Here is a 14634-nt window from a genome sequence, read left to right as displayed (position 1 = left end):
TTTGTCAAAAGGGGGGCTCAACCGATGCCAGTCAAGTGGGGTGTGTGTGGCCCAGTTAGTGGCAACGAGGGAGACTGTGGTTGGAGTCCCCTCGCTGTGTCTCTAAAAGAACCAAGATGAACAAGTCATGGCTCTCAGAGGACTTTTCTTCCCCTGGGTCAGCCAGGGGACGGGAAAGGCACGCGTATTTTTGAGAGTGCTTCATGCAAAGCATCTTTTTCTTTTTCAAAAGGGGGCTCAACCGATGCCAGTCAAGTGGGGTGTGTGTGGCCCAGTTAGTGGCAACGAGGGAGACTGTGGTTGGAGTCCCCTCGCTGTGTCTCTAAAAGAACCAAGATGAACAAGTCATGGCTCTCAGAGGACTTTTCTTCCCCTGGGTCAGCCAGGGGACGGGAAAGGCACGCGTATTTTTGAGAGTGCTTCATGCAAAGCATCTTTTTCTTTTTCAAAAGGGGGCTCAACCGATGCCAGTCAAGTGGGGTGTGTGTGGCCCAGTTAGTGGCAACGAGGGAGACTGTGGTTGGAGTCCCCTCGCTGTGTCTCTAAAAGAACCAAGATGAACAAGTCATGGCTCTCAGAGGACTTTTCTTCCCCTGGGTCAGCCAGGGGACGGGAAAGGCACGCGTATTTTTGAGAGTGCTTCATGAAAAGCATCTTTTTCTTTGTCAAAAGGGGGGGTCAACCGATGCCAGTCAAGTGGGGTGTGTGTGGCCCAGTTAGTGGCAACGAGGGAGACTGTGGTTGGAGTCCCCTCGCTGTGTCTCTAAAAGAACCAAGATGAACAAGTCATGGCTCTCAGAGGACTTTTCTTCCCCTGGGTCAGCCAGGGGACGGGAAAGGCACGCGTATTTTTGAGAGTGCTTCATGCAAAGCATCTTTTTCTTTGTCAAAAGGGGGGGTCAACCGATGCCAGTCAAGTGGGGTGTGTGTGGCCCAGTTAGTGGCAACGAGGGAGACTGTGGTTGGAGTCCCCTCGCTGTGTCTCTAAAAGAACCAAGATGAACAAGTCATGGCTCTCAGAGGACTTTTCTTCCCCTGGGTCAGCCAGGGGACGGGAAAGGCACGCGTATTTTTGAGAGTGCTTCATGCAAAGCATCTTTTTCTTTTTCAAAAGGGGGCTCAACCGATGCCAGTCAAGTGGGGTGTGTGTGGCCCAGTTAGTGGCAACGAGGGAGACTGTGGTTGGAGTCCCCTCGCTGTGTCTCTAAAAGAACCAAGATGAACAAGTCATGGCTCTCAGAGGACTTTTCTTCCCCTGGGTCAGCCAGGGGACGGGAAAGGCACGCGTATTTTTGAGAGTGCTTCATGCAAAGCATCTTTTTCTTTGTCAAAAGGGGGGGTCAACCGATGCCAGTCAAGTGGGGTGTGTGTGGCCCAGTTAGTGGCAACGAGGGAGACTGTGGTTGGAGTCCCCTCGCTGTGTCTCTAAAAGAACCAAGATGAACAAGTCATGGCTCTCAGAGGACTTTTCTTCCCCTGGGTCAGCCAGGGGACGGGAAAGGCACGCGTATTTTTGAGAGTGCTTCATGCAAAGCATCTTTTTCTTTGTCAAAAGGGGGGGTCAACCGATGCCAGTCAAGTGGGGTGTGTGTGGCCCAGTTAGTGGCAACGAGGGAGACTGTGGTTGGAGTCCCCTCGCTGTGTCTCTAAAAGAACCAAGATGAACAAGTCATGGCTCTCAGAGGACTTTTCTTCCCCTGGGTCAGCCAGGGGACGGGAAAGGCACGCGTATTTTTGAGAGTGCTTCATGCAAAGCATCTTTTTCTTTGTCAAAAGGGGGGGTCAACCGATGCCAGTCAAGTGGGGTGTGTGTGGCCCAGTTAGTGTCAACGAGGGAGACTGTGGTTGGAGTCCCCTCGCTGTGTCTCTAAAAGAACCAAGATGAACAAGTCATGGCTCTCAGAGGACTTTTCTTCCCCTGGGTCAGCCAGGGGACGGGAAAGGCACGCGTATTTTTGAGAGTGCTTCATGCAAAGCATCTTTTTCTTTTTCAAAAGGGGGCTCAACCGATGCCAGTCAAGTGGGGTGTGTGTGGCCCAGTTAGTGGCAACGAGGGAGACTGTGGTTGGAGTCCCCTCGCTGTGTCTCTAAAAGAACCAAGATGAACAAGTCATGGCTCTCAGAGGACTTTTCTTCCCCTGGGTCAGCCAGGGGACGGGAAAGGCACGCGTATTTTTGAGAGTGCTTCATGCAAAGCATCTTTTTCTTTTTCAAAAGGGGGCTCAACCGATGCCAGTCAAGTGGGGTGTGTGTGGCCCAGTTAGTGGCAACGAGGGAGACTGTGGTTGGAGTCCCCTCGCTGTGTTTTACATGCTTTTAGAAGGGCATGAAATGGCTTGGAGGTTGACTTTCATCATATGCAAACTGTTGGCTACCAAAATGCTGCCTTTCCAACAACTGTGGTTATAGGCAATGAGGAACATACTGATGAAGATGAGACGCAGATACCCGATTGGGATGACAACTTAAATATTCGGTCAGGGCAAGAAGAAACTCGGTCTGAGGGGTAGGGGAGTGCAAACACAACAATTGATGATTAAGTTCTAGATCACACCTACTGTCAACCCACAGTCAGACACTCGAGGAGGTCAACAGAGGCGGTGGAGGAGGATGCAACCGACGTCGAAGTAACCTGGCGCCTTCCTGGACACAGTCGGAGCACTGGTAGCACGTCTACAACTGCATCCTCAGCCACCACTCTGCCTCTGAGCATTATTCGGGGTGGATCAACAGGTCGCATGGCCTCTAAGCCTTGCCTAGCCAGGTCCTTTTTTGACATAGAAAAAGATCGCCCAAATTATGTGATCTGTAAAATTTGTCATGGTTCTCTTAGTAGAGGTCAAAACCTCAGCAGTTTGACAACTTCTTCCATGAATCGTCACATGAATAAATATCATATGGCCCGATGGGAAGCTCACCGTGCTGCAATGCGGCCTAGCGGAGCGAACCATCCACCGCCTGCCCCTTCCAGTGCATCCGCGCGCTCGTCATCTTCTAGGACTGTGGGGACAGCTGTCACACCTGTTTTTCCACCCACAACTTCCACCACTGTAACCGCAACAGGCAGTTTGCTTGGTAGGTCGTCAGTTGGTTTGGAAGGGGAAACAAGTGAGTGTGTACAGCTCTCTCAGACATCGATAGCACCAACTTTGGATGAAGGCAACATCATGTCTCCGCCTGCACTTTCCTCACAAAGCTGCATTTTTCCAGGGACACCCGACTCAACACCGTCTACACACAGCAGCCAGATCTCTGTCCCTCAGATGTGGTCAAATAAAAGGCCACTTCCTGCGACCCATGACAAAGCGAAGAGGTTGACTCTATCCCTCTGTAAGCTGTTGACTACAGAAATGCTGCCTTTCCGCCTAGTGGACACACAGGATTTTAGAGACCTTATGTCTGTCGCTGTGCCCCAGTACCAGATGCCTAGTCGCCACTACTTCTCTAAGAAAGGTGTGCCCGCGCTACACCAGCATGTCGCACACAACATCACCGCTTCCTTGAGAAACTCTGTGTGTGAACGGGTGCATTTCACCACCGATACTTGGACCAGTAAGCATGGACAGGGACGTTACATGTCGCTGACTGGCCACTGGGTAACTATGGTGATAGATGGTGAAGGGTCTGCTGCACAAGTCTTGCCGTCCCCACGACTTGTGTGTCAATCCTCTGTCTGTCCAAGTTCCGCCACTGCTTCTGCATCCTCCACCTCATCTGGGTCCTCCACCTCCGCCCCAAGCCTGCCTGGTCAGGCCACCAGCGTTCTCACTGCGCAGAAGGAATCACGCACCCCTCATTACTATGCTGGTAGCAGAGCGCAACGGCATCAGGCGGTCTTTAGCTTGACATGTCTTTGAAATAGGAGTCACACAGCGACTGAGTTGTGGGCAGCTCTGGAGACTGATTTTGATAAATGGTTGTCTCCACTCAACCTGCAGCCTGGTAAGGCCGTGTGCGACAATGCTGCAAACCTGGGTGCGGCCCTTCGCCTGGGCAAGGTGACACACGTGCCTTGTATGGCTCACGTGTTTAACCTTGTTGTCCAGCAATTTTTAACACACTATCCCGGCCTAGATGGCCTTCTGACCAGGGCACGGAAACTGTCTGCAGTGCTCACTTCCGCCGTTCAACCGCCGCACCTGAGCGACTTGCATCGCTCCAGAAGTCTTTCGGCCTGCCGGTTCATCGCCTGAAATGCGATGTGGCGACACGCTGGAATTCAACTCTCCACATGTTACAGCGACTGTGGCAGCACCGGCGAGCCCTGGTGCAATACGTCATGATGTATAGCCTGGGCCAACGAGATGCAGAAGTGGGGCAGATCACCCTGATGGAGTGATCTCAGATCAAGGACCTATGCACCCTTCTGCACAGTTTCGACATGGCGACGAATATGTTTAGCGCTGACAATGCCATTATCAGCATGACGATTACAGTCATTTACATGCTGGAGCACACGCTAAACACTATTCGTAGTCAGGGGGTGGGACAACAGGAAGGGGAGGAACTACAGGAGGATTCATATGCGCAAGACACAACAACATCACCAAGGTCCAGACGTTCATCATCACCAACGCGGCAGGCATGGGACCATGGGGGACAGGGATCAACAAGGGCGCATGGTAGCAGGTGAGATGTTGAGGAAGGTGCAGGAGGACATGAAGATATGGAGGACGAACTGTCCATGGACATGGAAGACTCAGCAGATGAGGGGGACCTTGGTCAAATTTCAGTTGAAAGAGGTTGGGGGGAGATGACAGAGGAAGAAAGAACGGTTAGCACCTCTATGCCACAAACACAGCGTGGACTTGGTGCGCATGGCTGCGCAAGACACATGAGTGCCTTCTTGTTGCACTACCTCCAACATGACCCTCGTATTGTCAAAATTAGAAGTGATGATGACTACTGGCTTGCCACACTATTAGATCCCCGGGACAAGTCCAAATTTTGTGACATAATTCCACCCATAGAAAGGGACGCACGTATGCAGGAGTATCAGCAGAAGCTGTTACTCGATCTTAGCTCGGCTTTTCCACCAAACAACCGTGCAGGTGAAGGGAGTGATTCTCCCAGTTGTAACTTGACAAACATGGGACGGCCTCGTCATCTTCAACAGTCTACCCGTACCAGTAGGACCGTATCTGGTGCTGGTAACAGCAATTTTATGGAATCTTTTCATAATTTTTTTAGACCCTCCTTTGCAAGGCCACCAGAGACAACAAGTCTGACACATAGTCAACGGATGGAGAGGATGATACAGGAGTATCTCCAAATGAACATCGATGCAATGACTTTGCAAATGGAGCCTTGCTCCTTTTGTGCTTCAAATCTAGAAAAATGTCAAGAGCTCTCCAGTTACGCCTCGAAGATTTTGTCGTGTCCAGCTGCCAGCGTTGTCTCTGAACGTGTCTTCAGTGCTGCTGGGTGTGTGCTGACAGATAAGCGCACGCGTCTGTCCAGTGACAATGTGGACAGACTGACGTTCATCAAAATGAACAAGTCATGGATCCAGAAGGAATTTACTACCCCTGTGTCATCCTGGGGAGAGTAAATGCTTGTGGATTTGGAATGTGCTTGATGCAAATCAAAACATCCTGTTTGCAACTAGGGCACAAGTGCTGCCACTGATAAGGTGTCTGTGTGGGGCCCAATTTTTGGAAAAAAAGGGAGACTCCGCTTGGAGTAACCCTTGCTTGCTGTGTTTTTTAAAAATGATACAAGATGAACAGATCTGAAGGCAAGATGAAGCCAACATCATGTCTCCGCCTGCACTTTTCTCACAAACCTGCATTTTTCCAGGGACACCCTACTCAACACCGTCTACAGACAGCAGCCAGATCTCTGTCCCTCAGATGTGGTCAAATAAAAGGCCACTTACTGCGACCCATGACAAAGCTAAGTGGTTGACTCTATCCCTCTGTAAGCTGTTGGCTACCGAAATGCTGCCTTTACGCGTAGTGGACACACAGGATTTTACAGACCTTATGTCTGTCGCTGTGCCCCAGTACCAGATGCCCAATCACCACTGCTTCTCCAAGAAAAGCATGCCCGCGCTACACCGGCATGTCGCACACAACATCACCACTTCCTTGAGAAAATCTGTGTGCGACAGGGTGCATTTCAACACAGATACTTGGACCAGTAAGCATAGACAGGGTCATTACATGTCACTGACTGGGCACTGGCAAACTATGGTGAGAGATGGAGAAGGGTCTGCTGTACAAGTCTTGCCGTCCCCACGAGTTGTTTCAATCCTTGTTCTGTATGTAGAAGTTAATACACTGCTTCTGCCTCTTCAACCTCGTGTGGGTCCTCTACCTTTGCGCAAACCCTGTGTGGTCAGGCCACCCTTCCTTGCAACTGCGCACAAGGACTACCACACACCTCCTTACTATGCTGGCAGCAGAGCTCAATGCCATCAGGCGGTCAAAGTTTTACTTTGAAATGTATGGGAAATGTGAGTCACACCGCTATTACAGAGAATAGTAGTCAGGCAGGGTCAAAACATTAATTGAGGAACAGGAACAGAATGGGACGGCCAGGACTTAATCAGAAAACAAGCAGAGGTGAAATGCGTATCGGCCAACAAGGTACATAAACAGCAAGCAGGAAAAGTAGTCAGGTAACAAGCACACAAAATCATAAAACTGAACTGGGGGTAAAATTAACCAGAGGTTCATAGCTATGTCTGGCAGTGGTCTGCAGACAGGATGGGCATAAAAAAGGGTGTGGTGTCTTCCCATTGGTTGTAGCTGAATGATGGTATTTCATCTGTGAGATACCCACCAGCTACATTCAGCCAGAGATTCTGCATCTGTCAAGGTAATGCAGCCCAGTGGGTGAGCATAACCTGCGTCCACCTGCGCCGCTGGCATCGACTACTCTCCCATCATCAGCACTATTCATGAAAGGAACACGTTGTCACCTGGCGACCGGAGTACAAATTGACGGAGCGGACTCCGTTGGTGACTTAACAGCCGTGTGCGGCAATGATGCAAACCTGGCTGCGGGCCATCCTCAGGGCAATGTGACACACGTGCCTTTTATGGCTCACGTGTTGATCCGAATTCTCCAGCAATTTTTAAAACACCATCACGGCCTACATGGCCTTGTGCAGCGGGCACGCTCGCTATGTGCTCACTTCCATCGTGCGCACACAGCAGCTCAACAACTTTCATCACTCCGGAAGTCTTAGGGTCTGGCAGTTAAACGCCGGAAATGCGATGTTCCGACACGCAGGAATTGGAATCTGCACATGTTGCAGCGTGTGTGGCAGCACCGCAGAGCCCTGCTGAAATACGGTAAGACATATAGCCTGGGATAAGTTGATCCAGAGGTGGTGCAGATCACGCTGCTGGAGTGGTGTCAGATCAAGGACCTATGCACCCTGCTACACAGTTTTGAAATGTCGACGAAGATGTTTAGCACTGGCAATGTCATTCTCAGCGTGACAATTCTGGTCATCTACATGATGGAGCACACTGTAATTATTATTCGGAGTCAGGTGTTGGGACAAGAGGAAGGGGAGGAAGTACAGGAGGAGTCATATGCGGAAGGGATAACAAGATCTACGAGGTCCAGATGGTCAGCGGCACCTATGCGGCAGTCATGGTGAGGGAGAGGGATTAACAAGGGCGCATAGTATCAGCAAAAAGTGTTGATGAAAGTGCAGGAGCCCATGAAGAAATGGAGGACGAACTGGCGATGGGCATGGAAGACTCAGCAGATGAGTGAGAGCTTGCTCACATTTCGGTTGTGCGAGGTTGTGGGTAGAGGGCAGAGGAAGGATGCACGATTCTCACCTCTCTGCCACCAACACACCAAGGACTTGGTCCTCCTGGATGCACAAGACACATGAGCGCCTTCTTGCTGCACTACCTACATGACCCTCGGATTGTATGAATTTGAAGTAATCCTGAATACTGGGTTGCCACACTGTTAGATCCCCGGTACAAGACAAAATTTGGCGAACTAATTCCTGCCATAGAAATAGACGCACGTATACAGGAGTATCTGCAGAATGTGGTACGCAATCTTAGATCTACTTTTCCACTAAACACCAGTGCTGCACAGAGTGAATCTCAACACTTTGTCATGGATAGGAGGAAATGGTCTTTTACTTGTCCACATCGGAGGGACCGAGGGATGGCTGCTGTGCTGAGATGGCGTTGAGTACGGTGTCCCTGCACAGTTGCACTTTTGGTCATATCCCAAAATGAGTTGAAAAAGGACAGATGCTGTTGGAAAGGGGAACAGGTGTGTTGGAAAGGGGAAAAAAATTTTGGTCCGTGGATTTGGTGGTTAAACAACTGTAACATTTGCTGAAGAAACAACATCTGTTACAGTGGGACTGGCAGATTTGGATAAAGTGGTATATAATCTGTGACCGCTATATAACAAAAATTAATAAGAAAAGAAAGAGAAAGGTATATATCACCTTCAGCAGTCAGTGTCCACCGTGCTCCCAGTTGGAAAAGGAGAGGTTGGCAACTTGAAGGTTTGGTGGAGGATACAGAGCTGTGTGGCTATGAAACTAATAGTAGCCTGAACCGAGTTAGACGCCATTCGGATCTGGAGACTGTGAGCCCTGTTAGCGTCACAGGGTCCACATGCCCACCCAGCCCAGGAACTCCCTGTTAACAACACAGGGGCCATTGAGTACGCTGACCGTGTGCGTAGGGGCCACACCTGTGGACAGCAGGCGCATCAGCAGCAGCAGGCCTGTTAATGCCACTGGGCTGCACAAGCAGGACTGTTAGGACAGGAGCTGGTCTTAACCGTTCTGCGTTACCAACTGTGGTGGTGGCCTGCATCCACCACCCTATCCCTGCCTACCTCTGGCCTAAAGCCGCAATGGGTTCAACACATGGAGGTGTGCTCTTTCGGAGCATAATAGAAGACTGCGCACCTCCTTGTTGGCTCCAGCCCCTTTTATAACCTGGGTCCGCCCCAAACCAGGGTGAACCACAATGCACCTCCTGGAGACAAAAGCAGAGTGACACGTCATGAGTGGCATAACTAGCGTCCTATTTGGAAACGCAACTTCAATGATGACCTCATGGCTGCCATGACCCAAACACCTCACCAGTCATCGTCTGACCATCAATAATGCGGTGACAAGTCATAGGTGTGGGCCTCTGCAAGCCATTTGGGAGGACACCTGATGCCCTGTGGTCTATATGGGACCCCCACATCAGGGCCAGGGCCAAAGAGTTCATTACCGGACCTAGTCTCTGATGCAGGAAGTGCCTGAGCATGCTCAGTAGCATGAAATACAGTCTCTGAAAAAAGACTATCAGCTTTAGCATGGTGTCTAGGCACAAAACAGGACTTAGACCCGGCACAGAATGCAAGCACCTGTGCAAAGAGGCTTTTCACACTTAGTGTGGGAGCATGCGCTGTATCCCGAAATGAAGACTTAGCGTCAGGAATGGCACAGTCAGGCTGAGCATACTCACTAGGCGAAACACTGTAATTATGCTGCAGCTGGGGTACATCGGCACACGCATGCGCACTAGCTGCCTCTCCACACTTAGACGTGGAGGGGAAATTTGTCTTGGAGATGCTGTCTATGAACAGAAGGAAAAGCTAAAGGAAGCCTGACTTTCTATCCCTCCGAATTATGAAATGCAGCAATGAATTCCATGAGTTTGCTATAACATTAGCGTAGCTAAATGTGCATGAGGGTGTGATGTAGAGGTGCTAGAAATAGCTTGTCACCAGTGGGGCACTAATGGAATACAACAGCCAGTTCTATGATGCCACAAAATGGCAGTATTTTGTGCTATCATTATAGCTTATTAAAAACAGAGCACGAGGTTGTCATGCAGAGGTGCTGCACATAGATTTGCAGTAGTGTGAATAGACAAAAGTACAATAGCCACGTTTAGGATACAACTAGGTACAGTGAGTGTTTGCTAGTATAATGGCTGAGTTTAAAAAAGTTAGAGTGTGCAATGCAGGCAGACGTGCTGCAAATATCGTTCCAATACTGTGAATAGACAAAAGTACAATAGCCACGTTTAGGATACAACTAGGTACACTGAGTGTTTGCTACTATAAATGGCTGAGTTTAAAAAAGTTAGAGTGTGCAATGCAGGCAGACGTGCTGCAAATATCGTTCCAATACTGTGAATAGACAAAAGTACAATAGCCACGTTTAGGATACAACTAGGTACACTGAGTGTTTGCTAGTATAATGGCTTAGTAACAATGAGTTGTAGTGTGCAATGCAGGCAGACGTGCTCTGCAAATGTCTTTGCACTAGTGGGACTATAGCAAAGTCCAATAGCCACGTTTAGGATGCCACTAGGTACACTGAGTGTTTGCTAGTAAAATTGCTTAGTTTAAAAAAGTTGGAGTGTGCAATGCAGGCAGATGTGCTCTGCTAATATCTTTGCACTAGTGGGACTATAGCAAAGTCCAATAGCCACGTATAGGATGCCACTAGGTACACTGAGTGTTTGCTAGTATAATGGCTTAGTTAAAATGAGTTTGAGTGTGCAATGCAGGCAGACGCGCTATGCAAATGTCTTTGCACTAGTGGGACTATAGCAAAGTCCAATAGCCACGTATAGGATGCCACTAGGTACACTGAGTGTTTGCTAGTATAATGGCTTGGTTTTAATGAGTTGGAGTGTGCAATGCAGGCAGACGCGCTCTGCAAATGTCTTTGCACTAGTGGGACTATAGCAAAGTCCAATAGCCACGTATAGGATGCCACTAGGTACACTGAGTGTTTGCTAGTATAATGGCTTGGTTACAATGAGTTGTAGTGTGCAATGCAGGCAGATGTGCTCTGCTAATGTCTTTGCACTAGTGGGACTATAGCAAAGTCCAATAGCCACGTATAGGATGCCACTAGGTACACTGAGTGTTTGCTAGTATAATGGCTGAGTTTAAAAAAGTTAGAGTGTGCAATGCAGGCAGACGTGCTGCAAATATCGTTCCAATACTGTGAATAGACAAAAGTACAATAGCCACGTTTAGGATACAACTAGGTACACTGAGTGTTTGCTACTATAAATGGCTGAGTTTAAAAAAGTTTGAGTGTGCAATGCAGGCAGACGTGCTGCAAATAACGTTCCAATACTGTGAATTGACAAAAGTACAATAGCCACGTTTAGGATACAACTAGGTACACTGAGTGTTTGCTACTATAAATGGCTGAGTTTAAAAAAGTTAGAGTGTGCAATGCAGGCAGACGTGCTGCAAATATCGTTCCAATACTGTGAATAGACAAAAGTACAATAGCCACGTTTAGGATACAACTAGGTACACTGAGTGTTTGCTAGTATAATGGCTTAGTAACAATGAGTTGTAGTGTGCAATGCAGGCAGACGTGCTCTGCAAATGTCTTTGCACTAGTGGGACTATAGCAAAGTCCAATAGCCACGTTTAGGATGCCACTAGGTACACTGAGTGTTTGCTAGTAAAATTGCTTAGTTTAAAAAAGTTGGAGTGTGCAATGCAGGCAGATGTGCTCTGCTAATATCTTTGCACTAGTGGGACTATAGCAAAGTCCAATAGCCACGTATAGGATGCCACTAGGTACACTGAGTGTTTGCTAGTATAATGGCTTAGTTAAAATGAGTTTGAGTGTGCAATGCAGGCAGACGCGCTATGCAAATGTCTTTGCACTAGTGGGACTATAGCAAAGTCCAATAGCCACGTATAGGATGCCACTAGGTACACTGAGTGTTTGCTAGTATAATGGCTTGGTTTTAATGAGTTGGAGTGTGCAATGCAGGCAGACGCGCTCTGCAAATGTCTTTGCACTAGTGGGACTATAGCAAAGTCCAATAGCCACGTATAGGATGCCACTAGGTACACTGAGTGTTTGCTAGTATAATGGCTTGGTTAGAATGAGTTGTAGTGTGCAATGCAGGCAGATGTGCTCTGCTAATGTCTTTGCACTAGTGGGACTATAGCAAAGTCCAATAGCCACGTATAGGATGCCACTAGGTACACTGAGTGTTTGCTAGTATAATGGCTTAGTTAAAATGAGTTTGAGTGTGCAATGCAGGCAGACGCGCTATGCAAATGTCTTTGCACTAGTGGGACTATAGCAAAGTCCAATAGCCACGTATAGGATGCCACTAGGTACACTGAGTGTTTGCTAGTATAATGGCTTGGTTAGAATGAGTTGTAGTGTGCAATGCAGGCAGATGTGCTCTGCTAATGTCTTTGCACTAGTGGGACTATAGCAAAGTCCAATAGCCACGTATAGGATGCCACTAGGTACACTGAGTGTTTGCTAGTATAATGGCTTAGTTAAAATGAGTTTGAGTGTGCAATGCCGGCAGACGCGCTATGCAAATGTCTTTGCACTAGTGGGACTATAGCAAAGTCCAATAGCCACGTATAGGATGCCACTAGGTACACTGAGTGTTTGCTAGTATAATGGCTTGGTTTTAATGAGTTGGAGTGTGCAATGCAGGCAGACGCGCTCTGCAAATGTCTTTGCACTAGTGGGACTATAGCAAAGTCCAATAGCCACGTATAGGATGCCACTAGGTACACTGAGTGTTTGCTAGTATAATGGCTTGGTTAGAATGAGTTGTAGTGTGCAATGCAGGCAGACGCGCTCTGCAAATGTCTTTGCACTAGTGGGACTATAGCAAAGTCCAATAGCCACGTATAGGATGCCACTAGGTACACTGAGTGTTTGCTAGTATAATGGCTTGGTTAGAATGAGTTGTAGTGTGCAATGCAGGCAGACGCGCTCTGCAAATGTCTTTGCAGTAGTGGGACTATAGCAAAGTCCAATAGCCACGTATAGGATGCCACTAGGTACACTGAGTGTTTGCTAGTATAATGGCTTAGTTATCAGTTGGAGTGTGCAGAGGACAAGAGGGTACAGTGGCAGGATTGTGGTGCTCTGGGTAGAGGAATGGAAGCCTGCCTTTCTATTCCCTCCTAATGGTGAAATGCAGGTAGGAAATCCCTGACCTGGGCTACACAGACGCTGTTGCTGTTTGCAGGACCTGTCACCTATGGCTCTCTGACCCTGCCGGTTGGAGCCCTCAAAAGGACTGCTATAAAGTGCTCTCCCTAAGCTGTCCAGCGCTGTGTATGCAGCGCATACAGCTGTATCGGCTATAGGACTCAGGAAGACGGAGCTGCGACAGTGATGTCTGACACCAAAGACGCAGAAGGCAGATAATGGCGTCCGTGAAGAAAATGTCCGGTTTTATAATGCAGGGACATGTGACATGCAGATCCTATCACACATGCCGTTGCTTCTCTGGCTCAAAGTCCACTTAGCTGTGTGTGTGTCTGGGATTGGCTGACATGCTGGCCCGCCCCACAAGACGCGCGCGCTTAGGGAAGGAAGACAAGAAAAAAAAAAAAAAAAAATGGCGATCGCCATTATAGAAACAGCAGTGATCTGAAGGCGCTGTTCACGCACACTATACACTGAAATGTGATAATAGTTTGATTCACAGAGTGACTTACACTATTACAGCAGAAACCAAGCTATGATTTAGCTGTTTTTTGGCTGCTAGAACCGTTCTCGAACGTTTCTAGAACTACCGAGCTTTTGCAAAAAGCTCGAGTTCTAGTTCGATCTAGAACATGCCCCAAAATCACTCGAGCCGCGAACTGGAGAACCACGAACCACGAACCGCGCTCAACTCTACTGCTGAGTACTTGGTGCAGTGTAGCAGGAGGTGGGTTTCATCCTCCAGGGCCTCTAGGTCACAGTGTTGGCACAGTCTGTCCTCCCTGGGCTTGTAGCTCTGCTTGTGTCGGCCGGATTCGATGGCTAGACTGTGGGCACTGAGTCTATATCGGCTCAGGGTCCTGCGGTCTCTGGGATCCGGGAGTTTTTCCAGATATGGGGCCAGTCTGTAGTCTCTCTGTAGTCTCTGGTACATGGTCAGTTTCTGTGAGGTGTTGATGTCGGTCCTCCAGTCACTGACATACCTCTCCTGGCCCTCGTCTACCATCTTCCTGATTCTGGTTCTTGTCAGGCTGCTGTGATTGGTTGTTTTGTCCAGTTGGGTTTGGGAGAGCTGTGCCAGGGGTCCTGGTTCATCTGGCCCACGTATATATATCAGAGCTTTGTGGTGATGGGAGCTTGGATTGCTACTCTGTAGGTGAGCCTGAAATGATAGTGACCTCTTCAGAGCTGCTAGGTGTAGAGGGAATCTGCCCAGCTCAGCCCGACAGGCGCTGTTGGAGGTGCTTCGATGGACCTGGAGAAGGTGCTTACAGAGTTCCAGGTGGAATATTTCTGTTGGGCTGGAATCCCACCTTGACCAATCTGGGTAAGTGTGAGGGCCCCAGACTTCGCTGCCATACAGGAGGATTGGGGCAATGATGGAATCGAAGATTTTTAGCCAGACCCTCACTGGTGGCTTCAGATGATACAATTTCCTTCGGATGGCATAAAAGGTTTTGCAGGCCTTGTTTTTCAGGGTCTCTATGGCTTGTTTGAAGCTCCCTGACTGGTGAATTTCCAGGCCCAAGTAGGTGTATTTGTCTGTTCCTGTTAGAGTGCAGCCGTTTAGGACAAATGGAGGATGCTGGTCAAATCTTCTTTTTCTCTTCTGGAACACCATGATGTTGGTTTTCTTTAGATTGATTGGTAGTGCCCATGTGGAGCTGAATTTCTCCAAGATTTGTAGG

The 14634-nt window shown here is 48.7% G+C and overlaps 1 protein-coding gene across 2 annotated transcripts in view; it reads left to right on the top strand.

Moving 5' to 3' along the window:
• The window catches only part of CNTN5 (contactin 5), a 2293676-nt gene that overhangs the window by 984020 nt on the left and 1295022 nt on the right, over window positions 1–14634 (top strand). The window lies entirely within an intron of this gene.

The sequence above is a fragment of the Anomaloglossus baeobatrachus genome, chromosome 2, assembly GCF_048569485.1.
Source record: "Anomaloglossus baeobatrachus isolate aAnoBae1 chromosome 2, aAnoBae1.hap1, whole genome shotgun sequence".
Taxonomy (NCBI): domain Eukaryota; kingdom Metazoa; phylum Chordata; class Amphibia; order Anura; family Aromobatidae; genus Anomaloglossus; species Anomaloglossus baeobatrachus.
This window is presented reverse-complemented; position numbering and strand designations above follow the sequence as displayed.